General features: G+C 47.1%; 2 long non-coding RNA genes across 2 annotated transcripts in view; one reads left to right on the top strand and one right to left on the bottom strand.

Annotated features, from left to right (window-relative positions):
- Nucleotides 1-20,726, top strand: part of LOC131514066 (uncharacterized) — a 28,284-nt gene extending 7,558 nt beyond the window's left edge. The window contains exons 4-7 of the long non-coding RNA XR_009262918.1: nucleotides 3,428-3,577; nucleotides 5,618-5,770; nucleotides 7,529-7,693; nucleotides 19,690-20,726. This is a non-coding gene — a long non-coding RNA (uncharacterized LOC131514066). The remainder of the gene's footprint in view (nucleotides 1-3,427; nucleotides 3,578-5,617; nucleotides 5,771-7,528; nucleotides 7,694-19,689) is intronic.
- Nucleotides 1,965-5,621, bottom strand: LOC131514067 (uncharacterized). The gene is made up of 3 exons (XR_009262919.1): nucleotides 5,422-5,621; nucleotides 3,099-3,244; nucleotides 1,965-2,549 (listed from the first exon to the last, which is right to left on the bottom strand). It is a non-coding gene; the product is annotated as an uncharacterized LOC131514067 (long non-coding RNA).
- Nucleotides 20,727-26,257: the final 5,531 nt, after the last annotated feature.

Genomic DNA, 26,257 nt, shown 5'->3' with positions numbered 1-26,257 from the left:
CACTTAGCATCATACCCTCTAGTTCCATCCACGTAGTTGCAAATGGCAAGATTTCATTCTTTTTGATTGCCAAGTAAGACTCCATTGTATATATATACCACATCTTCTTTATCCATTCATCCATCGATGGACATCTGGGCTCTTTCCATACTTTGGCTATTGTTGAAAGTGCTGCTATAAACATAGGGTGCATGTGTCCCTTCCAAACAGCACACCTGTATCCCGTGGATAAATGCCTAGTAGTGCAATTGCTGGGTCATAGGGTAGTTCTATTTTTAGTTTTTTGAGGAACCTCCATACTGTTTTCCAGAGTGGCTGCACCAGTTTGCATTCCCCCCAGCAATGCAAAAGAGATCCTCTCTCTCCACATCCTCGCCAACATCTATTGTTGCCTGAGTTGTTAATGTTGGCCATTCTGACAGGTGCGAGGTGGTATCTCATTGTGGTTTTGACTTTCCTTCTTTATTTTTTGAAGATATTATTTTACTTTATTTTATTTTATTTTTTTGAAAACGAGAGGGCGCGAGTAAGTGAGGAACAGAGAGAGGGAAAGAATCCCACAAGGGGTAGAGAGAGAGAGAGAGAGAGAGAGAGAGAGAGAGAGAGAGAAGCGGGGCTCGAGCTCATCAGATGCAGGGCTCGAATTCATGAACCGTGAGATCATGACCTGAGTCAACTCAAATGACTAACTGACTGAGCCACCCAGCCGTCCTTAAGATTTTACTTTTAAGTAATCTGTACACACAATGTGGGGCTCAAACTCACAACTCCGAGATCAAGAGTCTCACACTCCACCAACTGAACCAACCAGGCGCTCCCATTCTTTCCTTCTTTAGAAGGAGCCTCCTTGCTTATAGCCAGGCACAAAGCCATTTATGTAGACTCCATTTCCCAGCCTCCCTTATAGCTGGGATGGGCCAAATGATTAAATCATGACTGACTGGATGCAGGCAGGTGTTGGGTTCTAATGTGTGTGTGTGGGGGGGGGGGGGCGGGGGTGGCTTCCTTTGCCCCTTTTCTTTCCTGCTGACTAGAATGTATATATGATGGCTGAGACTCCAGCAGCCATCTTGGACCATGAGGAGGAAGCTAATACTGGGGCCAGTAGAGCAATAAGACAAAAGGGGCCTGGTCCCTAACACTGCTATGCACACACCTGCCAACCTATGGGCTTTTCTTATGGGAAACAGAAATAAAATGTGATCTAAGTTAAATCACTTATTTTGGTTTTTCTCAGAGTCCAACCAAATCCCATTCCAATCACATGGCCCCTACCACCCTCTGGGGTCTCAGCTTGTGGCCCTTCACCTTTGCTCACTCTGCTCTAGCCATAGTGCCAGTTTTGAGTTTTTCCTCTGCTGTGATGCAGGGCCTTTGCACATGTTCTTCTCTCTGCCCAAAGCACGCTCTTTTCCTGGCCATCTCCAACTTACCCTTCAAGCCTTAGCTGGGGTTTCACTTACTCAAGGGAAGCCTTTCCTGACTGCAGAGGCATACTTAGAGTATTTGATATCCAGAGTAGATTTTTTTTTAAAGATATCCCTCTTCTATACATGATTTTCAATAATAATCATGACATGAATAGCAACCATGACCAATAAAAAATGCAGTGCAAAATTTCTTTTATTGAATTTCATACATATAATCATCATAGTAAAAAATAAAACAAATATTATAGTACAATAAAATGTTTTCAGCAATGGATTAATACCTTTTAATCAATGCATTTTTTGAGGAAAGGGAAAAATGTCTATTTACATCTATTGTGGTAATAAATGATAACACTGCATTTTCTGTTTTCTAGCCTTCTGCAGACATGTCAGACTCTGTCGAAACTGATCTTTGCAGGGCGCCTGGGTGACTCAGTCGGTTAAGCAGCCAACTTTGGCTTGGGTCTGATCTCATGGTTCATGAGTTCGAGCCCCGCATGGGCTCACTGCTGTCAGTGCAGAGCCAGCTTTGGATCCTCTGTCCCCCTCTCTCTCTGCCCCTGTCCCCTCCCCCCACCCCGTGCTCTCTCTCAAAAATAAATAAAAAACATTTAAAAAACCCTGATCTTTGTATATTTTTAAAAATGTTTATTTACTTTTGAAAGAGAGGTGTGGGAGGGGCAGAGAGAGAGAGGAAGACAGAGAATCCGAAGCAAGCTCCAGGCTCAGAGCTGTTAGCACAGAGCCTGATGCGGGGCTTGAACTCACAGACTGCGAGATCATGACCTGAGCCAAAGTCGGACACTTAACTGACTGAGCCACCTGGGCTCCCCTGATCTTTGCATATTTTTATGTTCAAGAAGTAGCTCAGATTGATCAAATTTATCAATTTATCTTTGATCATAATTAACCAAAGAATATTTTCAATTAATTTTTATTTGGAAATGTTCTTTCTCACCCGAAGCAATAGACACACAAATAATTAGGGAGAGCCTTAAACATAAGGATGTTTGGTGGAAATTCAGAAAAAATCCATTTTCAACAAGAAATTCCAGAAATTGCGGTATTGTCCACATGTAGTTCTTCAGGATTGATTCTAGCAGCTCTCAGATAACTTCCCTAAGTTGAAAAATTTTAAACAAATAGGAACTCCAAATGGTCACATAGAACTATGCTACCAATGTTTATTCCAAACGGACTGTTTAAATGAAGGACAGTGCAACAGGGATTCGAGACACAACATTCCTCTGAAGTGAGCATGAACAATTCTGCATCCACATGACCGCGGGTAGCTGGTCCCGGGAGTGGCTCAATGACTGGGAATTGTCCCAATTAATTTCCAAGCAGAATACAATGTTTTTTAAGGGATAAGTAATGAAAATGTACTAATTTGAAACTTACATGTAGATTACTAAAAATTAACAGTAATGGAAACAATCATTGAGGTCTTAAACCAACAACAGAACCTGGGGGGAGGACACTGTTTAGAATTGCTGGTATGCAGTGATAATAAAAAGCAGACTCACTTTTAGTGGGTTCTTATTGTTTTAAAATTTGGTACTGACGACACCCCTTCTTGCTGCCTGCATGGGGCGGATGCTCCCTCCCCCCACCCTCGGGTGTCCTCCTCGGTAAGGCTCCTTCCATGTCCCTTTGAGAGGCACTTACCTTAATTACATGTGCGTCTGTGTCATGACTTTGTCATCTGCTCCCCGCTAGCTTGTCTGCTCCTCGTGGGCAGTCACCATCCTGCTGGTGGCTGTGCCCCAGGTCCCCGCCAAGTACTCGGCGCCCACTAGGGCCCCAGCACACAGCTGTTGAACAAACGTAGGTGAGGAACCTGGTGCAGAGTATATACTCAATAAAGGGTAACTACATTCACTGTTTCCTGCAGCGTGTTTAGAGCCTGAAACGTAATAAATGTTTGAATGCCGCCACATTTAACATCAGGAAAATGCTGCCTGACTTTTGAAGCATGGATTTTATCTTCCCCAAAGGTCATTCTCGGAGGGCAGCAGTCACATCCCCTTCATCTCTGGGATCCCTTGAACACCAGCAGAGGGTCTGGTACAAAATAGGAGCCGATGAATATCCAATCAGCAGAGTTTATTGAGGATCTACTACACACCAGGAATATTCTTTCATGGGTATGGTTTCTACCAGTTACAACCTCCCGGGGTGGGCACGAGTGCTTTCGCTTTACAGATGAGGACAGTGAGACCCAGAGAGGTTAGACGACTTGCCCAAGATCACACAGCCAGTAAGTGCAGAACCAGCTTTATTCCAGGTCTGCCTGGGCTCTAAAGCTCCTCTTCTTTCCAGGCCTCCTGGTTCCCCAACAGGGTGTGTGGGCCGGGAGGGAGGTGGCTGCAGTTCAGGGGTACATTGGGTGGGGGTGGGGAGCCTGTCCTTCTTCAGGCTGCAGGAGCCTGGGCTTCAGGTTAGGAGTGTGCCAAGTCCCTGGGATGACTCCTGGCCCCGCACAGTGGTGAGCACTTCTGGTCCTTCCGTGGGGTTGAGGCTCCCCTGCACAGATGGGGTGGCCCTGGCTGAGGGTTTGGGGCTGGGTGGCAGAGGTGAGCTCCACTGTCAGTGAGCTCCCACCACGGAGAGCTGTGCAGCCTGGGAAAGGAAGGTGGAGAATGGTTGGTGATAGGAGCATCCCTGTAAAAGATTAGAAATACTAAGTCTGGCCCAGAGCTGGGCACAGGCAGAATTGGGCACCCGAGGTGCTCTGCCAACGACAAGGTCTTCTATTTCTCCTCCATGTTCTATTCCCTTGCTCTCCCTTTTACGATCCAGGAGGAACACGGCTCACCCCAGGGGTTCTGTGGGGAGGGTGGGCTGCACACCTGATGGGGGCACCTTCAGGACCCCGGATATTGCTGGTGCACGCGTCCAGCCTCCAGGTCGCCCTGGACCGAAGCGGTCCCTAGGCTCCTTCCACGAGGATGTCCCGACAGCTGCCCCGCTTCCCCCGCCTCCTCTCCGGCCCGCGGCCCACCGGCCAGGCTCTGCTGTGAACCGAGGCCCGGGTGCGGACGAGCCGAGGGGACCCCGGCCGGCGCAGAGAAAGAGCTATGAAACCGGGCTGGGGCTGGGTTTGGGCGTCTCAGGCGGTTTCCTGGCGCCACCTCGTGGCTGTGGTCGGCGTTGCCGCGCCTGCTCTGAAAGGGCTCCAGGCTCGGGGCGTCTGGCTGGGGTTGGGACACTTTGGGCTCTTGGGCTGTGACACTGAGGCGAATCCCCACCTCTGTTCCTGTCCTTTGAGGACGAAACAAGGCTCCGAGGGCCCCTGAGGCCTGTGGCAAGCGGAAGGGTGGGGAAGGAAGCACTGAGGGGTCCAGTCTAGAGAGGCAGGGATTGGGGGTGACCCTCCCTGGGGCTCAGGAGGGGAACAGTGCCCCACTACCTGCATGATAGCTCTCTTGACCACGAGTCTAATCCCATAACCTTTCTAGATGTTCATCTGTGGCCCAGGTGAGATAACCTGGGTTGGAGAGGGCATCGTCCACTCTCTCCTGATCACTGAGGGCAGGTGCGGGGAGCTGGGGCCACAGCCCAGGTCCCAACTCTTGTCTGGGACCAGAACTCAGGGTGTGGCTGCGGAACAGAGACAAGTTCCCTGGGCCCAGCCTGCTCACCTGTGGGGCTTCCAGATCCAAGGCAGCTCCCGTGTCAGCACGACTGTGTCCATCCATTGCCCCGAGACATCTCCAGGCCCAGCAGCCAAGGGCAGCAGGGCAGCAATGTGGGAGACCCTGGGCCCCGCAGGACTCCTCACAATACCCCAAGACCCTTGCCAGCAGTGCCCACGGCTGCTCTGGTGCTCAGGGAAGTCCAGGAATGCCCCTTGGGAGAGGGTGTGGCCATCTGTTGGACTGCTCTGCCCTAAAGCCCCCATGGTCCAGGGGTCAGCCCTGTAGCTCACCTGGCTGGCTTGACTTCTTGCAAACTCCCGCCTCAAACTTTCCATATTAGGTGCACTCACCTATGTTCCTTTGCATACCAGCTTCTGGGACTTCATGACTTCTGGGCACATTCTTCTCTCCACTCTTTAATTTCTGCCTCAATCAAAAGAAAATCTTAGAAAATTTTATCAGGCAGGATTTGCACGTGCAGAAATGAAAATGGTAGTCAGTATACAAAGTAACAGAAGCCCGAGAAGGGCTGTCTATTTTTGGCAGGTGACAGCTTCCAGGGAAGGTCAGCTGAACAGAGCCTCTGGTCACAGTCTGCCTTCAGCTCTCCTGAGAGGGGACTGGAGCCTCTTCTGGAGAAGCTGGTGAGGTTATGAATGGGTCCTGAAAACCTGGGGCTCCCAGCAAGTCGATGGCGAGGTCTGTGCCTGTGTGTATGTGTATGTGTGTATGTGTATATGTGTGCCAACGTATATGGGGGGAGTGGGCTCCTCTGGATTTCTGCTTCTCAGTTGCCACTTGTTCAATCATGAGGTCAAAGCATGAGGGTTCCCAGCTGACAGAGGTGGTTGTGCCTGGGGGAGCAAGAGGAAACTCATCAGCAAATGATCAAGAGCATGTGGAAGCTGGGCCAGGCTGCCCTTTTCCCTATGTCATATTTTCTATAGTCAACACTCACTATTTTACCTAGGGGCGTATAGACTATAATTTATTTTATTTTATTAAAACAATTTTTTTAATGTTTATATTTATTTTTGAGACAGAGAGAGACAGAGCATGAGCGGGGTGGGGGGTGGGGGAGCAGAGAGAAAGGGAGACAGAGAATCTGAAGCAGGCTCCAGGGTCTGAGCTGTCAGCACAGAGCCCGATGCGGGGCTCGAACCTATGAACCATGAGAACATGACCTGGGCCAAAGTTGGACGCTCAACCGACTAATTTTATTTTAAAAGACAGCAGAGGTATCTCATGTGATCTGGCTGCCCTCTCTCTGCCGGGTGCTCGGCTGGGACCCTGGGCTCTCCCTTCACCCTTCCTGATGTCCTTTCCCCTCCACTGTGATGGGGCCCCTTCTGTACCCCACATCATCCATGGTTTACCCCTTCCTATCGGTGGGACACATCCCCTAACTTCCTGAGAAGGGCTGGTGGGAGGGAACCCTTTCAAGAATGTCTTTAGTTTACTCTCACATTTGATTGCTACTTTGGCTGGCTCCAGAATTCTGTGTGGGAAATCACTTTCCTTCAGAATGTTGAAGGCGACGAGGCATTGGCTTCTTGTATCTAAGGTTGCAGTAGAGCGGTCGGAAGCCATTCTCGTTCCCGACCCTTTTTAGGAAAGTGACCTATTTTTCCTCTTTGAAAGCTCATAGAATATCCCTGTCTGAAATATCATGATGATGGGCGCTGGTGAGGGTCTATTTTTGTCCATTGTATTGGCACCTGACAGGCCATTTTAGTCTGGAAACTCCTATCCCTCACTTCAGAGAAATGTTCTTGAATGCTTATCTTTTTTTTTTTTTTTAATTTTAGAAACAGCTTTATTGCGATAAAATTCACATACCATACAACTCACCTACTCAAAGTGCACAATTCACTGGCTTTTAGTATATTCACCAAGTTGTGCACCCACTACCACAATTGATTTTAGAACATTTTCATTACTCCACAAAAGATAGCCTATACCTCTTAGCTGGCACCCTTCCCTCATTCCCCCATCTCCTCAGCCCTGGGCAACCACTCATCTACTTTCTGTTTCTTTCATTAAAAAAAAAAAAAAAGAAGAATTTATTTTTTAAGTCATCTATCCACTCAACCTGGGGCTCGAACTTACATGCCTGAGATCAAGAGTCGCACGCTCCACTGACCGAGCCAGCCAGGTGCCCCTCCTTTATGTTTTGATAGATTTGCTTATTCTGGACATTTACATGTAAACGGAGCCATACGATATATGGTCTTTGTGTCTGGCATGGCTTCAAGATTCATCCTGATATTTCGTGCTGACATTTCATTTCTTTTTATGGCGGAATGATATTCCATTATATGGCTATGCCACCTTTTATTTCCCCATTCGTCAGCTGATGGACATTCAAGTTGCTTCCACATTTTGGCTTTCTGATCAAATAATTTCCATCTTTCTGTTTTCTGTGTCTTTCTGTTCCCTCCTCTGCACTTCCTGCAGTTTGGGTGCTAACTTCCCTGAACGGGTCTTCCATTTGAGCAGGAGATAGACGTTGGAGGAGGGACAGCGGGCAGAGAGAAAGGGCAGCCCGCCCTCCACTGTTTGGCAAACGTGTGTTTACCATGAGCGGACGCAGGACCCTTGCCACGGCGGAGGCCTCCACAGGTAAGGGGAGTCTGAAAGAATGGGGACCTGGGGTCGGAAGGAGCCGTAGGAGAAGGGATCCCTCCATCAGACTCCAGGCCCCCGGCAGTGCCCCTGAAGAAAGTTCACCTGCCCCCCAGGACAGAGCAATGTCCCCTGGGACATTGGTGTTGGTGTACCAGAACTGCATCCCTTTGGGAGAAAAGACTGTCCCTTCCCACTCTCCTCTTCCCTGATGTCCTATTCTAGTGGTTTGGGGATGGTCACTTCCGGACTATTGAGCTGCCCCTCTGGGGAATGAGACACTTGCTAGATTCCCCCTCTTTCGGGCATCCCTCCCAGATCACCTTGGAGCCCTCTTCTTGATGGGTCTGCAGTGGGGGCCGCGGTGCAGGTGGGAACTGGCAAAGAGGGAGAAGCCTCAACATCACTTTGCGCTGGGCTGGGGGTGGGGCTGCCCGCTGTCTTCTCACGGAGGTGGGGGGGGGGGACCCTGGGGGCTGTTTGCTCTGGGAGCAGCTTTAGAACAAAAGAGTAGAGTGCGCAGTACCTGGTTTTCCTGGTTTTGCAGCTTTAGCAATTCCAGGGCAACAGGAAAGTCCCTCTCCATATCCTGGGCCTGCAGCCGGGCTCCTCATGGTCCAGCGCGCACACGGGTCTCTGGGATTTTGCCTGAGATTCTGCATCTCTAACAAGTTCCCAGCCGAGGCCTGTGCTGCGGGTCTGGGGACCACACTTTGAGAAGCAAAGCTTTAGATAATGTTGAGGGGCGTTCTGGGAAGAGCGGTATTACCTCAATCCCTAAAATCATAGTGGCTTAAACAAGTTAGAATTTCCTTCTCTCCATGGTCAGAAAGACCACGGGTGAGCTTTTCAAGGCTGGTAGGCCAGCTGCACAAATATGAGGGACCCAGCTTAATTCTCTCCTGTTGTTTTATCATCCTTAACATGAAGTAAAGTTACTTTCTCAGGGTCACACAGCCAAGATGTGGCAGAACTACTGTTTGAACCCACATCTTCTGGCTTTAAATCCCATGGTCTCGGGGCGCCTGGGTGGCTCAGTCAGTTAAGTGTCAGACTTCGGCTCAGGTCATGATCTTGAGGTTTGTGAGTTCAAGCCCTGCGTCGGGCTTGGGCTCTGTGTTGACAGCTCAGAGCCTGGAGCCTGCTTGGATTCTGTGTCTCCCTCTCTCTCTGTACCTCCCCTGCTCATGCTCTGTCTCTCTCTCAAAACTAAATAAAAGATTTAAAAAAATAATTTAAAAAAGTCCCATGGTCTCTGCTCAACCTTGTGTGATGAGTGATGGGTGGCCATCTAGGACATGCATCCAGTAGGAGATCGTGGTTGTGGGGCATCAGGAGCAGGTGACTGTCAGGGATCCAGGCAGTGCCAGCAAGGCCTCTGGTCAGATGAGCAATGGCTGGGTCCTGGGGACAGGGTGGGAACCCTGGGGATACTGGGGACTACCACAGTGTGTGTGGTGGGGGGAGTGGTAGTCAGAGAAACTGGGACTCCAGGCAGGGATGGAAATAGTGACCTCTCCCTGCCATCATCCCTGCTCTGACTAGCATCACTACAGGATCGTAGTACTCTTTGTTTTGCTTTTAATCACAAATTTTGAAATATTTGAAACATATGGAAAAATACAGAAAATGATGTAACAAATATCTATACTCTAACAAGGTTATTTGTTTGAAATATTTTGACTTATTTTGTATAATATGTATATATTTTAATTAAAACATTTTTAATGTTTATTTATTTGAGAGAGAGAGAGAGAGAGAGAGAGAGAGAGAGAGAGAGAGAGAACATGAGCAGGGGGGAGGCAGAGAGAAGGAGAGACAGAATTCCAAGCAGGCTCTGCACCATCAGTTCAGAGCCTGATGCAGGGCTCGAATTCACAAACTGTGAGATCATGACCTGAGCTGAGATCAAAATTCAGACACTTAACCAACTGCACCACCCAGGTGCCCATATATATATAAAAGTCATGGAAAAAAACTGAAGCCCACCCTTGACCTCCTTTCTCCTTTCTCTGAAGTATTCTTTCCTTCCCAAACATGCTTGACAACTTACCAAATAAGTATATATCTGCAAACAAGTTGCTTTGCGTTAGAAAATTCTGCATGAATGACATCATCACATTGCATATCATTTTGCCAGTTGCTTTATCTCAACATGATGCTTCTGAGATCTATCAGTGCCGACTCGAACCCACTCCTTGTAATCTGCGTGTCCTTTATTTTCTGACGGCCACAATTTATCTACCTTCCTGCTAAGGATAGTTGCTCACAGGAGTTCATGATTTTAATCTACGCCGCAGAGAACCTTCTTGAACATGACTCCCTGGACACACAACACAGAGTTTCTCTGCGGTTGTCATCTGGAGGTAAAAATTTGCGGTCGTGATGTTTATACATCTTCAGCTTTACTAAGAATCATCAAACTATTCTCCAAAGTGGTAGCACGAATTTACGCTCCCACCACCAACTATAATTTCTGTCTCTCCACGTGCTCCGCGAGGTGTATCAGTCTTTGCCAGCCTGTTGGGTGCAAACTGGTATTTTCTTCTTGTTTGAATTTGCATTTCCTTCATTACTAGTTAGACTGAACAACTTTTCATGTGGACTGGCCATTGGTAGTTTCTTTCTTTGCAAGGCCTGTTTAGATCTTTGGCCTATCTTTCTTTTGGGCTATTTATCGTTTTCTTACTGGCGTGTAGGTGTCCTGGATATCTTTTGTTGGTTACGCTGATTGCAGACATTGTTACAGCCCTCCGGTCATCTGATCCTGGACAGGGACTGAGGATCAGTGCTGGGATGGATTAGTGATGTCTGCCACAGGTGTGGGAGGGGAAGCTGCAAGGGCTTTGGGTTAAGGCAACAATGTGGAGGCCAGGTTATTAGAGAAGGGCCATTGAGGAAACTCCATCACAAGCAGAAGGCTCAGTAATGAGGCCAGAGCAGGTCTAGGCAAGTCAAGCCAGCAGGTGAGGCCCAGGTCACCAAGGCAAACCTCTAAATCTTTCTGAGAGACCTCTGAGAAGCCCATGGCTAGAATTTCTCTAGCCCCTTAGAACTTCTCTCATTGAATTGAATTGGATACATGTATCCTTCACTAAGGGAGACTGTGGGAAAGTGTCACAACAGATATATTGCTGTATTTGTGGAAGGGATATTGTTGAGGATGCTTTTTTTAAAAAAATTTCTTTTTAACATTTATTCATTTTTGAGATTGAGAGAGGCAGAGAATGAGCAGGGGAGGGGCAGAGAGAGACACACAAAATCTGAAGCAGGATCCAGGCTCAGCACAGAGCCTGACACGGGGCTTGAACTCACAGACCATGAGATCATGACCTTAGCTGAAGTCGGACGCCCAAGTGACTAAGCTACCCAGGTGCCCCGAGGATGCTTTTATTACATCACATGATGTTATCTCAAAGAGGACCAGGGAAGAAATCTCTCTCCCATGTTAGTACAGGAATGGCCAGCTTTCTTCTGAATAACCGTGTTGTATTTATGTTTTGTATCTGATGATGTTATTACTTCCCTTTTTGCTATGGCCACCAGGAAACTCACAGCCCAATCCAGAGACCCATGGAGTAACAGGGTACAAGATTAAGGCCACTTTACCTCAATTTTGCCTCTTATTTGATGCAACAAGTCTTGTTTTGCATGGTTTTGTTTTTTTTTTTTTTTTTTTTTTTTTTGGTTAATTAGAATCCTTTTGAGATGAGATGGGGTAAAAATAATACCCCCCTCACTCTGCCACTGCTGTATTGTCTTGGGGTAGAACAAGGCCAGGGACTTGGAATGGGGGCTGGAGCTGAGAAGAGGTGATGGGTGAGCTGCTGAGTAGTCCCAGAGAGAGAGGAGACAGGCCATTACACAGCAGTGGGAGCTGTTTCTAAAACACCTGGGCCTGAGCGGTGTCACATTTCTATATTTTTCAAAATAAACTTAAAATTGGCTTGGAGCCACTCCCTACCTGGCTGGCAGAACAACTGGCAGGGGCTATTATTGAGTCTCTATCCCTATTATATCAGCTCATGTGAGAATCTGGAGTTTCCCTGGTCCTTGTCCTTGTCCCTGTTGCCGTGGGGCCTGGTTCTTGACCACATTAGGCACTGCTCCTCTGAGAGGGTCTTGACCACAGAGCCTGTGGCCGCTGTTTGCAATGCCCTGTCCTGTCCTGCTGTTAACCTCCACGACATGCACGCCTTTGTTCTGGACAAAGTATGTTTGTATATTGAACCGCCTTGGAAGATGGAGATACTATCTCTCTTCAGAGCAGAGGGCAGGTTTGTTTACTGTCCCATATTGTCTCCTTCCAGGGCAAAGGTTGGGCAGATTTGCTTGTAGTTCCTTATAAAAGACTTGAGTTCGCTAAGCCTGGGGCTCCTCAGCTGTGATGCAGACCCACTGTGTGGTGGCACCCACTTGGGCTGCTTCACATCACCCCATGGGACTTGTGGGGCAAGAGGAACAGCGCAAACATGAAACTCACGATGCCTGCTCTGTTTTAAGTAATACAGTCCTTTGTCTCTGACCCACGAGTCTCCTGTCTTCTGCCAGTCTCCAGGAAACGGTGGCAGGCTAGCTTGTTAGCTTGCAAGTAGGGCAAAGCCTCAGACTTTTCATAGCCTTTCCCAGGGTCCTAATAAGTACTACCTGTAGGGGCCCCATGACATGCCTTTTGGCTGCTTGAGCATTAAAAATGTTTTAGTTATGGTAAGAGAAATCCATATCACATGAAAATTACCATCTTAGCCTTTCCAGCATCTTTTGACCACGTTCCCTAAATCTGGAGAGGCCTGCCTGCTCAAGGAAGAAAGCAGAACCATGAGTCTTTCTCCCAACTAGAGCTCAGCCTCCGCCAATCAGATGCTTGTGAGGGGCTGTGAATGGCAAAAGGGTGGTAGGTGGGCAGGAGGGAGGCAGGCACCTTTCTTTTCTTTTTAATATTTATTTATTTTGAGAGGGTGGGGAGAGCAGGGGAGGGGCAGAGAGAAAGAAAGAGAGAGAACCCCAAGCAGGCTCCATGCGGTCAGCACAGAGCCTGACGTGGGACTCAAACTCATGAACCTCCACATCATGACCTGAGCTGAAATCAAGAGTCAGACGCTTAACTGACTAAGCCATCCAGGTGCTCCCTGGAAGTCCCTTTCTTGGTGAGGACAGTGGTGAGCTGGACTCTGGCTCTCAGGGATGTGGTTGTAAGTGGCTGAGGTTCTGATGCTCAGCCCCAGGGTCAGTGGAGTGACCTTGGGCGCCTCACCTGAGCTGGTCTGGACTCTCCCTGTCAGCCTTCCCCCCATGTTCCACAGCTGTCCACACTTCCTTCATCCTTTCATTTCCGCTCTTGGGCAGGGCGGCTTCCTATTTGGAAGCCAATAAACAATGGCTTCCTCATTGTATATTTGTGACTTCTCTTTCTCTTGGTCAATCTCACCAAAGGTTTGCCAATCTAATTGGTCTTTTCACAGAACCAATTTTGACCTCATGGATTTTCTCTGTCTTGCATTGTTTTCTGTCTATTAATTTCTGCTCTTATTTTTGTCATTTCCTGACTGCTGCTGTTTTTGAATTTATGTGGCTGTTCTCTCTGTAACTTGGACAGTTAATGTGTTATTTTCAGCCTTTCTTCTTTTTCAAGCTTTCAATGTGTTATGTTTTCCTCTTCTCATTGTTTTCACTGTATCCCCCAAGTTTTGATTAGTTTTCATCGTTTATTGTAAAATATTTAAAATTTACTGTTAATTATTTGACACATATGTTATTCTTGAGTATTGTTTTTCAAAATCTTTTGTCATGGAAAACAAATACATAAAAGAGAAGAGAATATATAATAAACCCCTAGGTACCTACAGCCAGGTCCAATTGTGAACATATGGTCATTCTATTTTCATCTATAGTCCCATGTGCTCTCCCAACTCAAACCTCGTTTATTTTGAGAGTGTGTTTTAAATGTATGGAAAATTTTTATTTATTTTTTTGGTTAATGAGTAATGATGTAATTAGATTGTGGTCAGAGACTACAGTCTTCATGATACTGAATTATTAATGTTTCTTGAGACTTGTTCTATGATTACCATGTGGTCATTTTGTGTGAATATTCTATGTATTCTTGAGTGTATCTATTTCATGTGCAGGCTGGTATACATGTCCATTAGATCAAGTTTGTTAATTCTGTCATTCAAATCTTCTATACCCTTGCTGGATTTTTTGTCTTCTTGATTTGTTAATGATTGAAAAAGGTCTATGAAGTGTTCTGTCATGATAGTGGATTCTTTATTTCTCTTATGGTTCTGTCCATTTTTTTTGCCCCATATATTTGAAAACTAATTAGGTGTTTAGAGTTGTTATATCTTTGAACCAATTTGACTTTTATCATTATGTAATGATTTTCTGGATCTCTGATAATGTATTTTATCTTAAAAGTGATCTTGTCTGATATTAATAAAATTACGCTAAGTTTTTTGTGGGGAGATGTTAATGTTTGCTTGCTATATTTTTTTCATCCTTTTACTTTCAAACTTTCTTTGTCTTATGCCTTATAGGTGTCTTTTGTGAACAATACATAGCAGGATTTTAAAAAATCCATCTGTAGATTAACAGAATGTGTTGTTGAGCAATATATTAATGTCCTTCTTGAATAATGCAACACTTTGATGCTGGTTATCCTCTCCTGCCTGACCTAATTTTATTCTGTACTTCAGGTCTGTCCTTTTTGATTGGCCCCCTCAAACTCTACCTTATTGTTATTTTCTAGGGTAGGGTTTGTTTGATTTTCCCCCCACATGTTCCTCATTTGATTTGCTCACTGTTTCCTCATGCATTTCAGCCTCCTTTTCTGGGATCATTTTCCTTCCTCCTGAAGTACATCCCTTAGTGTAGGTCTGATGGTATGCACTCTGGTTTGGTTTTGTTTGGAACTTTTGAACAATTATAAAATATAACCCATGTATAGAAAGGTGCACAAGACAACAATAGAATAATTATAAAATTAACACTAGACCCCCAATATGTTCCTTTTTAAATCATGCCTCAGTAACTATCTTTTTATGTTAATCATACCCTTGCTTTTCCTTATAGTTCCACCGATATATAATCTGATATAACAGAGGTTAGTTTTTGCCTACTTCGGACTTTATGCAGGTGGAACCATACTGCACATGTTCTTGTGTGTTTCTTTCTCTCAGCATATGAGAACTGTATATGAGTATACAGTTCTAGGTTGTTGCATGTAGGTACAACCCACTCATTTTTATTGTCATATTGTATTTTACCATATAATTTTTTAAATGTTTATTTATTTTTGAGAGAGAGAGACAGTGCAAGCAGGAGAGGGGCAGAGAGACAGGGAGACACAGAATTCAAAGGAGGCTCCAGGCTCTGAGATGTCAGCACAGAGCCTGATGTGGGGCTTGAACTCGTGAACCATGAGATCATGACCTGAGCCGAAACCACAAGTCAGATGCCTAACCAACTGAGCCACCCAGGCACTCTGGAATGTGTACTTTCTTAGTGGATTTATGTTGTTCATCACTTCTGGAGACTGCACAGTCATTATCTTTTTAAATATTTCATTTCCTCCTTTTCTCTTTTCCTTCTTTCTGAGATTCTGATCAATATATGTTATATTTTCTTACTCTGTCCTCCATGTCTCTTAAAATCTCTTTTAAACTCTTCATTTTCTTGCCTCTCTGTGTGTGCTGTTGACCAGGTGATTTCTTTGGTTATAGCTTCAGCTCACTAATTCTCTCTTCAACTGTCTCTAATATCTTTTCAGTAAGGTTTTTGATTCCAACCTTTATATTGTTCATTTCTTTTTTTTTTTTTTTATTTTTGAGAGAGAGAGGGAGAAAGAGTGGGGGAGGAGCAGAGAGGGAGACAGAGGACCTGAAGCAGGCTCTGCACGGACAGCAGAGAGCCCAACACGGGGCTTGAACGCCTGAACTGTGAGATCGTGACCTGAGCTGAAGTCAGATACCTAACTACTGAACCACTTAGGCACCCCTATTGTTCATTTCTTGAAGTTCCATCTTAAAACCCATCTGTTCTTTCCTAGTTGTTTTTGTCGAGTGGCTTCTTTGTGACTGCATGTTTTATTTCATAAATGTATGTTTTATATATTTTTATCTGAAAATCCTTTGATCTTCAGTCTTTAGGGATCTAAACCTGGAGTTCATTGTTTTTTGCTGACTCACAGACACAGTAACTTGCCTCCTCGTGTGCCTGCGATCTTTGTGAGCTCATTGTTGGTTTCAAATTGGTAGGAATCCTGTAGGTCTCGGTCGAGGATTGGGGATGCAGCCCTGCAGACGGCATTTGCTTTTCCTCTTCTGCTGGTACCAGGAAGCACCATGATCTGGGGTTCCTTCCTCTCGCCTTGAATGAGGGACTCCAACACTCCCCTTCCCTGTTTTGGGCTTGGACCAAGCCTCAGTTTCCCAGTAACAGGAGGAAATTTATCTGGCTGCCTGCTGCCCCAGCCCTGGCCAGCCCCCGGTCCCTTGTCCCAGAGGGGGTGTGCTTAGGGACATCCCCTATCTCTTGTCAGATCAGTTACATTTCAAATAAATATGTTTTTCAGAGTTCAGCTGTTCTCCTCAGCCATGATGCTATAATGCCAGAAGCAGAAGATTCCTTATAGTCTCTAACAATTTCCTTTTTATGTAAACCACCCTGTATGGGTTCTGTTGCCTGCACTAAAGGCCACATATTAGGAGTGCTTTTCCCCTGGTATAAAGTGGTCATCTACCTTTTTGTCCACAAGAAGAGCAGCCCCCTCTTTTGGAGAACTAGTGGTTTCTCTCCCAGCCCAGTCACATGCCCTGTAATTATAGAACTCGGTCCCTCAGACTACAGGGCGGGTCACATGACCCAAGATCGACAGAGTCCTTCCCTGGGGATTTCTGAATTTGAGTGGAGGCGAAGCTTCTTCCTCTTGGGGGCATCATAAGGGTGTGAGCTCAGTAAGGCTGCAGTCTTACTTCCCACGCGTGGGGATAAAGCCTGCAGAGAACGAAGCCAAGGTGCTGAGGGACAAAAGAAGATGCAAGAGACAGTGGGAATCATGTTACTCCTGTGCTATCTGTGGTCTGACCACGTAAGCCGACACATCTTCCCGTGCTGCTCAGGTTTTCTGCCTTTTACATTCTAGCCTCTTACGTGGTGAGGTGATAGATGATTATTACTTTGTTTTTTTGCCTTCTTGCGTTTTAAAAGTGCTTTACCATCTGGGGGCGCCTGGGTGGCTCAGTCGGTTAAATGTCCGACTTTGGCTCAGGTCATGATCTCACAGTTGGTGAGTTCGAGCCCCGCATCCCTGGAGCCCGCTTCGGATTCTGTGTCTCCCTCTCTCTGCCCCTCCCCCACTCAGGCTCTATCTCTCTCTGTCTTAGAAATAAATAAACATTAAAAATTTTTTTTAAAATGGCACAAGAACAGACCCTCAAATCAATGGAATTGAATAGAGAACCCAGAAGTGGACCCATAAACGTATGGGCAACTAATATTTGACAAAGCAGGAAAGAATATCCAATGGAATAAAGACAATCTTTTCAGCAAGTGGTGCTGGGAAAATTGGACATGAAGCGACATGAAGAATGAACCTGGACCACTTTCTTACACCATACACAAAAAATAAACTCAAAGTAGATGAAAGACCTCAATGTAAGACAGGAAGCCATCCAAATCCTCGAGGAGAAAGCAGGCAAAAACCTCTTTGATCTTGCCCGCAGCAATTTCTTACTCAACATTGTCTCCGGAGGCAAGGGAAACAAAAGCAAAAATGAACTGCTGGGACCTCATCAAAATAAAAAGCTTCTGCACAGCGAAGGAAACAATCAGCAAAACTAAAAGGCAACCGATAGAATGGGAGAAGATATTTGCAAACGACACATCAGATAAAGGGTTAGTATCCAAAATGTATAAACAACTTACCAAACTCAACACCCAAAAAACAAATAATCCAGTGAAGAAATGGGCAAAAGACATGAATAGACTCTTCTCCAAAGAAGACATCCATATGGCCAACCGACACATGAAAAAATGCTCAACATCACTCATCATCAGGGAAATGCAAATCAAAATCACAATGAGATACCACCTTACACCTGTCAGAATGGCCAACGTTAACAACTCAGGCAACAACAGATGTTGGCGAGGATGCGGAGAAAGAGGATCTCTTCTGCACTGTTGGTGGGAATGCAAGTTGGTGCAGCCACTCTGGAAAACAGTATGGAGGGTCCTCAAAAAACTAAAAATAGAATTACCCTACAACCCAGCAATTGCACTACTAGGCATTTATCCAAGGGATACAGGTGTGCTGTTTCAAAGGGACACATGCACCCCCATGTTTATAGCAGCACTATCAACAATAGGCAAAGTATGGAAAGAGCCCAAATGTCCATCAATGGATGAATGGATAAAGACGATGTGGTATATATATACAATGAAGTATTACTCAGCAATCAAAAAGAATGCAATCTTGCCATTTGCAACTACGTGGATGGAACTGGAGGGTATGATGCTAAGTGAAATCAGTCAGTCAGAGAAAGACAAAAATCATATGACTTCACTCATATGAGGACTTTAAGAGACAAAACAGATGAACATAAAGGAAGGGAAACAAAAATATAAAAACAGGGAGGGGGACAAAACAAAAGAGATTCGTAAATATGGAGAACAAACTGAGGGTTACTGGAGAGGTTGTGGGAGGGGGGATGGGCTAAATGGGTAAGGGGCATTGAGGAATCTACTGAAATCATCCCTTCACTATATACTAACTAATTTGGATGTAAATTTTAAAAAATAAAAAAATAAAGTTAAATTACAAAGTTAAAAATAAAATTTAAAAAATTAAAAAAACGCTTTACCATCTAGATATTTTAAAAAATAAAACAGCTTTATTATTATTATTATTATTATTATTGTTATTATTTTAAGTAGGCTTCATGCCCAGCATGCAGCCCAGTGTGGGGCTTGAACTCACGACAGTGAGATCAAGACCTAAGCTGAGACCAAGAGTTGGATGCTTAGTCAACTGAGCCACCCAGGTGCCCCCTAAACAAAGGTATTATTAAAAAAATCCTTGGGGGTGCCTGGGTGGCTCAGTCAGTTGAGCACCAGACTTTGGCTCAGGTCATGATCTCACGGTTCATGGGTTTGAGCCCCACATCGGGGTCTGTGCTGGCAGCTCAGAGCCTGGAGCCTGCTTCGGATTCTGTGTCCCCCTTTCTCTCTGCCCCTCCCCCACTCACACTCTGTCTCTTTCTCTCTCTCTCAAAAAGAAATACACATTAAAAAAATTAAAAAAGAAAAACCCTTGCATTCACTTTTTTGGTGAAGCAAATAACCTCACCCTAATTGGTTTTTGTGAAATGAAATCTCCACACATTAGATTCAGCTAAAGCAAGGACCCGTCCAGTGGGCAAGGACTCGCGTGTCCATTCTGTTAATGGTGAGTGGGACACATACCTTCCCCAAGAAAAGCAGCCTGGCCTTGGTGATGCCAAGTGTCTGTGGTGGCCCTGATGATGGGGCAGTGGCTCTGGGGCTCCCCGCCCCTGGTGCCATCCCCTGGGGCCTCTGCCTGTGAGGCCTACACTCTGCCTGGAGTGTAACATTTGAGGGGCTGTCTCAGTCGGCTGGTGTCCTCGGCACCCAGCACTAAACTGGCAAGGATTTTTTTTTCCCCACCCGGCCACCCGAGAAATGTTTTGATGAAGTGAGCTAATCCAGACCTCAGATTCTCAGTCAGGCATCCCATATCCTTCTTTGACTGGTTCTGACACCAACAAGCCGTGTGGTCTCGAGCAAGCCTCAGTGTCCTCTTCTGCAACATGGGCTTCATGCTTGGTCTTCTGCAGGGTTGTAAGGATTAGACAGAGTACAGAGCCAACATGGAATGAATTACGTTGACGGGGGAGGGGGAAGGACTCGATGGCGGGGGCTGACAACCTCGGGATGGGAACAAGGATGCTGAAAGGCACTTTTCCTGTTGCACTTAGGAATCAGAGTTGGGACAAAGGAAGGAGGAAGCATTTGGCTTCACATTCTAGAGAAAGAAGACCCTACTGGGCTGCAGACTCCCCTCCAGGGGCTGTTGGAAAGTGGCTGGACCTCTTCTGCTTCTCCCCAACCACTCTGCCACTCTGCCAGTTACCAGTTACCAGCAGGGACTGTGCAGTCACTGAAACCAGCACCCTAGGGAGGCCCAACTCTGGACACACCAGCCACACAGAAAAGAGACGCCGACACCCCAAGGAGGTGATTACGCCAGGGGGGCAGCGAAACACAGAGCCTCTTGTCTCTCCTCTCCCTCTCTTCCCACACAGCCTTCCCCCACCATGAGCGTTTGATTAGCTGTGAGGTGTTTACCTTGTCACTAGATGGAACTGGGAACTGGGTCTTTTTTGTATCTGAAAGTCACCAGAAAGCCACAGGACTTGCCAAGATGGTCGGAATGGGAAGAGGAGGATGAAGGTTGGATTTAGGGGAAAATGGCTACACCCCCACCCTTCACTGAGCTGAGCACCTTGGGAGCCAGTGACCAGAGCAGCTTCCCCGAGGGCACCCATTCTGCGCCCCGAGAGCCCAGCTGTGCAGGGGCCCTCGGTGAGGGGCGACACAGAATCTAAGGGATGAGTGGCTCCCGGAGTGAGGCTCAGCCCTTGTCCTTGCTGGGTACCAAGCGGCAACTGCTGTTGTCATCAGGGAGCTCTCCTAGGCTGGCAACGCCATCCAGGAAGTGCTATCCTGGGGGGCCGCCCTCCCTCCTGCCCTCCTGTTCTCCCTCTCTAGCGTCAGGCCCGGGCCAGAGGGAGCCGACAGCAAAGGTCCCTGGAACCCAGAGGAGCAAATCCCCTGGACTCAGTGAGGAGGTGGGAGGTCCGGGCCAGGGTGGAGACACAAGGCGGTTCTGAGCCCAGACCTGGCTGAGGGCACAAGTTCAGGAGGCAGCAGGGTGGTTTCCCATGCTGCTTTTGTAAGGCCTTGTAACTTAAGCCCCCAGTCTGCAGAGTGAATAAAGGCGGACCTTTTTTCAGAGGTGTGTAAACCGGGTGGAAAATGTTCCTGAAGACAACCTTCCTGAGCCCCGGTCTCCTCGGAGAAATGAGTTGTGAGGGATAACGAAGTAGTGCACAGTGCCTGGGACGCTGTAGGTGCTCAATAAATGGCAGGTTTTTATTCTACCTCCTCCCTTCACACCTGCCGCCTTCCTAGCCCCTTGATAGGGAAGGGATAGGCAGAAAGGAGAAACGATAGGCTTGAAATGACCAAAAGGGGTGTGGGAGCGCCCTCTGTTGGTCAATAGTGGAAGGTGGCAGAGGGGGCTGCGCCGACCGCTAGAGAAACGGATCCAAGTCTTCCAAGGGCCCAGCGTGGGGGCCAGCTGAGGTCGGAGCTGTCCCATCCACTGTCCTGAGATCCCTCATGGGGAGGAGAGGGGCAGCTTCTGCCTCTGTAGGGACAGGTATCAGTAGCCACCTGTGCACATTTGCAATGGCAGGGACACCCAGCCCCCAAACCTGACATTCGCACTGTGAGGGTCTCCTGGCTGCGCCAGCGCTCACTGCCGATGTGGGTGGAGGAAGGCGGTGCGCAAGGTGAGGGAGGAGGCTCCGCCTGGGCCCGGAATGCCAAGGCGCTTTCCGGTTCTCAGACGGTGGCTTTCCCTCTCCAGCCTGTTTCCTCCCCCACCAGCTAGATGCCCCCCCGCCACCTTCGAGATTACAGTGGTTGGCATCAGCCTCCTACTCCATCCACGGCAGCCCAGTGAGAAAGAGACGCTCACTGCCGCCTGATAGCTATTTTTCAGAACAGTTAAGTGACTTGGCCAAGGCCAAGCTTTGTGGTTGTCTCCGATCCAGGGCCCATGCTCCAAGGCCTGCGTTCTTCATGCTGCCTCTCACGGAGAGCCTCCCCTCTGCCCACCACCCACCACCACCCACTGCCCCCCCTGATCTTCTGCCCTGCCCTGCCGAGTACTCCTCCCTGCTGCTCCCTTTGCCTTTGGCCCTCTTGGCTTTGCGAATGGGAAGGAACAGAAGCCCCCTTCTGGTGGTGCACAGAGAAGTCTAGTTAAGGGAAGGGAGGGACAGACACGGCCAGGCCTCAGGAAGGGAGCTCATTTCTTCCTCCTTCTTCCCTATGACACGCGGGAAACATCCCAGTTCACGAACTGTAGGTCTAGACACACCATGAGAGTCACTCTCTTTCTCTCTTGTCCAAGTTCCTGGGAGAAAACGTCGGGCTGGGTGCGAGCCCACTGCTATGTGTGTGTGTTGCAGGGAGGGCAGGGGAGACAGCCCCAGAGTGCTCACCACAACAGACTTCTCCGAGGTCTGGAAGCCTCCTTCGTCTGCCTGGACGGCTCCCACTCACCCTGTAAACTCACCTTCCCTGACTTCACCCTGGGCCCAAGCCTGGCACTTTTCCTCGGGGTTCCCAGGGTATGCTGCCGCATGGTTGGACAATGACTGCTCAGAATCTCAGGGCGCCTGGGTGGCTCAGTCGATTAAGCATCCAACGCTTGATCTCAGCTCAAGTCTTGATCTCAGGGTTGTGAGCTCAAGCCCCACCATTGGGCTCTATGCTGGGTGTGGTGCCTACTTAAAAAACAAACAAAAACAAAAACCACACACACACAATCTCCCTGCTCTAGGAACTGTTCTTTAAAAAAATTTTTTTTTTTAGTTTATTTATTTTTGAGAGACAGAGAGAGACAGAGCCTGAGTGGGGGAGGGGCAGAGAGAGAGGGAGACACAGAATCTGAAGCGGGCTCCAGGCTCTAAGCCCAACGTGGGGCTCGAACTCACGAGCCATGAGATCATGACCTGAGCCAAAGTCAGACCCTTAACTGACTAAGCCACCCAGGCGCCCCTTGGGGGCTATGTTTTAAAACTACCACAGAAACTTCATAAATTTAATGCCGATACACTAGTATTACCTAAAACACAGTCTCTATTTGATGTTGTCCCAATAATGCCCTTTGTAACTCTTTTTTTTTTTAAGTTTATTTATTTAGTTTTAGTAATCTCTACACCCAACGTGGGGCTTGAACTCAGGACCCCAAGATCAAGAGTTGCATGCTCTTCCGACTGAGCCAGCCAAGTGTCCCCTTAACTCTTTTAAAAATCCAGGAACCAGTCAAGTTCATGTAGTGCATCTAGTTGTCAGGACTCTGGTATCCTAGGACGTCCCCCAAGCATTTTGTCTTTCACGACAGTGCCATTTTTGAGCTGTCTTGTAGAATATGCTACAGTCCACATTTATCTGGTGGTCTCCTCATGAGCAGATTCGGGTTCAAGTAATCCTGGAGAGAACACTACCTAGATGGTATTGTGCCCTTCCTGCAGCACACCTGGGCCTCATAATGTCAGTTTGTACCTTCTTCCCTGGGAATGCTGAGCTACCTCGCCAGGTAAGGTGGGGCCCACCATTTTCTCCCGGGGAAAGGTACTGTTCCTCTTTTTCTAGGTTTTATTAAGATTTACCCCAGAGATGGCCATTCCACATCTTTTCTAAGTACTTGATATGCCCCTTCGATATGTAGATTATGTTGCGTTATTTCTAGAAAGTTCCTTCTTTTGGGGGCCAGGGATTTCTATTTTGTTTGATATTAGTTCTTTTTGATCGTTTTGTTTTTCTTCTTCGGGCACTCCAGTGATGTGCATGTTGTACTCCCTTTGCCTATCTTCTTTAACCATCTTTTTCTCTCTGGCACTTTTTTTTTTTTTTTTTTTTTTTTTTTACTTTTTACTTTGTTACTGATTTTACTTTTGTTTTCTTGGTTCTTTTCATTCCTGGTATGATATGAGTGCCTCTTATTATATTTTCAGTTGACTTTAATTTCTCTTGAAATTTACTTTTCACTTCTGAGAAGATTTTGACTTTTTTCCCCCTTCAATTCCTTTCCTGATTTTTGTTAACTCTTTTTTCTGCTTCTAATTTTTTGGCCCATTTTTATTTGATGTTCCCAAATGCCTGATTTAAAGTATTTTTCAGGGGCTCCTGGGTGGCCCACTCTTTTATACATCTGACTTCAGCTCAGGTCATGATCTCACGGTTCGTGAGTTCGAGCCCCGCATCAGGTTCTGTGCCGACAGCTCGGAGCCTGGAGCCTGCTTCAGATTCTGTCTCTTCCTCTCTCTCTCTCTGGCCTCCCCCACTCGTGCTCTGTCTCTCAAAAAACAAAACAAAACATTAAAGTGTTTTTCATCTCTGCAAATGATTGTTTAAGAATACTTAGTCCAGGGATACCTGGGTGACTCAGTCAGTTAAGCATCTGACTTCACTTAAGCATCTTGATATCATCAGGTCACGATCCCAGGGTTGTGGGATGGAGCCTCGTGTTGGCTCTGTGCTGACTGTAGAGCCTGCTTAGGATTCTCTCACTCTCGCGCTCTCTCTCTTTCTGCCCCTCCACCACTCGCGCTCATGTGCTCTCTTAAAAAAAAAAAAAAAAAAAAAGAATATTCAGTCCAGGTTGGAGTGTTGTGTCAGAGTTTTCCTCCACCCAGTGGCGTTTTTCTGGAGGAAACTTCATCAGCTGAAGTATTTTTCTTTTTTTTTTTTTAAAAATTATTGAGTGGGAGCGTGTGACTCTCGATCTCAGGGTCAGTGGCGAGTTTGAGCCCCACCTTGGGTGTGAAGATTACTAAAATAAATAAATTTTAAAAAACTTGAGGGGCGCCTGGGTGGCGCAGTCGGTTAAGCGTCCGACTTCAGCCAGGTCACGATCTCGCGGTCCGTGAGTTCGAGCCCCGCGTCAGGCTCTGGGCTGACGGCTCGGAGCCTGGAGCCTGTTTCCGATTCTGTGTCTCCCTCTCTCTCTGCCCCTCCCCCGTTCATGCTCTGTCTCTCTCTGTCCCAAAAATAAATTAAAAAAAAAAAAAAACTTGAAAAAATGATTAAGGTATAGTTGACCCACAATGTTACATCAGTGTCAGGTGTATAACACAGAGATTTGACAGTTCTGTACATTACTCAGTGCTCGCCATGGCTAAGTGGACTTGTCGACCACACATGGCTACAATATTATTGGCTGTATTCCCTATGCTGTACTTGTCATCTCCGTGAAGTATCTCTGTCATCTCTGAAGTATCTTTTTTTGGCGGGGAGGATCGATGTGTTTGTGGATTTGGTAATTCTTCTTGTTTCCATAAGCTTACTCCCTTCTCTCCATTCCCCAGCAAGGCTCCCAGGGCCACCTTCCCCTCCCCGGTCGCCCCTGTCACCCAGAACTGGTGCCTTTTCCAGACGGCTACTCTGGCCCCGCGCATTCAGCAACACCTTCCTTTCAATTCCAGCAGAAGCCAGTGCTCTGATCCGCTGGGCATCAGACCTATTCGAGGTATTGGTATTTCCCACCAGGGCACAGCTCTCTCTCTCTCTCTCTCTCAGGATCATTTTATTTGTGTCCCCAAGCAGGTTGCTGCCCTCTCTTCTTTTGCACGGAGTCTTCCCCTGACCTTCTCTACTCTGTGAGGTCCAGACCTTGTTCTGTCGCGTTCAGAGCTTGCTTTCTCTTCTCAGCTATTTCCTGGTTATGCTGCAGGCGGGGGGGCCCGGGGGCCTTTATCGCCCTCCTTGTTCTTCCGCACGGCAGAAACACGTGTGCAGAGGTCTGGATTTTGGCTGCTGTCGTTATCCTAAGGGAACCCGGAACCCGGCTCGGGTCTTCTTAGTGAACTGGCAGTGGCCACTGGCAAATTCCACAGGAGCTACCAAGCCAGTTCCTGGTATTTATTTTTGTTTACGTCGGCCAGAGTTATTGTATCGCTTGCACCCAAAGAATCCTAGCTGTAACATCATGTTTCCGGCCACCTGGGTGGAGCTGGGTTGCAGGGAGAGGCATATGGGAGCTGGAGGAGCTTCGGAGCCCTGATTTTAACCATCTCGAGGGCCCCAAGATAGGGTATTTCTGGGAACTGGGTGGCTTCATAATCCTGTGTATTTATTGACACTTTTACTGAAGTAAAACACACTTTCACGGAGTGAACACACTGATGCCATCAACATCCAGATGAAGGACAGAACATCCAAGTCCTCAGAAGCCCCCTCATGTCCCTTTTGGCCACCACCCCCCTCAAAGGTCACGCCGATACTCTGACTTCTCTCACTACAGGTTATTTGTTCTGTGTTTATACTTTGTATGAATGGAATCACCAGAATCACACAGTATGTATACTTGGGTCTGGCTTCTTTTTGCTCAATATTATGACTGTGGGTTTCACCCACGCTGTTGAGTAGATTTGGGATCTATTTTGGGGATCCATCCAGCGCCCGTGGAACCACTCCCTTTATCTAAGGAGCAGAGTTGTGACTGAGAGCCCTTGAACTCGGGTGGGCCCCAGTGTGTGACACCCCCCCCCCCTCCACCCACATGCCCCTTGCCATTTGCACTTCCAGATTTGGAAACAGCTCTTTTCCTGGAGTGCCTGCCCGCCTCTGCTCTCCACTCTGTCCCCTTGGAATGCAGTCCTCGCGCCCCTGGAGGACATGGCCGGACTATTAGTAAAAATATTATACAAATAACAGTGTGTGTTAAAGGGCGCCCGAGTGGCTCAGTCA

Source organism: Neofelis nebulosa, chromosome 6 (genome assembly GCF_028018385.1).
Source record: "Neofelis nebulosa isolate mNeoNeb1 chromosome 6, mNeoNeb1.pri, whole genome shotgun sequence".
Taxonomy (NCBI): Eukaryota; Metazoa; Chordata; class Mammalia; order Carnivora; family Felidae; genus Neofelis; species Neofelis nebulosa.
The sequence above is the reverse complement of the archived record's forward strand: the minus strand, read 5'-3'. Positions and strand labels throughout refer to the sequence as shown.